The sequence below is a fragment of the Triticum aestivum genome, chromosome 5D (genome assembly GCF_018294505.1).
Source record: "Triticum aestivum cultivar Chinese Spring chromosome 5D, IWGSC CS RefSeq v2.1, whole genome shotgun sequence".
NCBI lineage: Eukaryota > Viridiplantae > Streptophyta > Magnoliopsida > Poales > Poaceae > Triticum > Triticum aestivum.
Genome location: NC_057808.1, coordinates 410598808 through 410599302, shown reverse-complemented (window position 1 = coordinate 410599302; position 495 = coordinate 410598808). Strand labels below are relative to the sequence as shown.

The 495-nt window shown below is 48.7% G+C and overlaps 1 protein-coding gene across 1 annotated transcript in view; it reads left to right on the top strand.

Moving 5' to 3' along the window:
* LOC123122205 (disease resistance protein Pik-2) overlaps positions 1-495 on the top strand; it is a 5502-nt gene that overhangs the window by 1497 nt on the left and 3510 nt on the right. The gene's annotated exons all lie outside the window — the stretch shown is intronic.

Sequence of the window (495 nt, the reverse complement as noted above, 5' to 3'; positions counted from 1 at the left end):
ATCTGCCTTCACACCCCGCGGCCAGCGGGCGCTACCGCGCACCGCTTCACAAACCCGCCATCCCCTCAACCTTCCCCACTGTCGTTTCTGGCCGCCGACACGACCATCCCTCTAAGCCGCGCACCACCAACAAAAAACTCTGGCGATCCTGGCAACCCGCCCCCTCCCAAGATAGATAAAAGGGGTTGTGGTTTAGGTTACGGCTTCCCCTTAGATAGATAGTGGTGCTAGTTCTTCTCCGGCGAGGTCGCTTTATTCTCCGACGAGGTAACCGGATCAACAAAAAAATTCAGGTATCTAAAAAATAGCAAAACCGCACTTTTTTTACATAATGAAGCTTGCGACGCAACAACTTTGAAGTTCTAAAAAAGTGCAACCACTTTAGAAGAGACATTTTCTAAAAATGTTTATGAAGGTTTTTTTCGGGGAAAAAATAGGCCATTGTGTCGCCGTCTCCAGCTTGGGACGCATCTAATCTGAGAGGAATCACATACT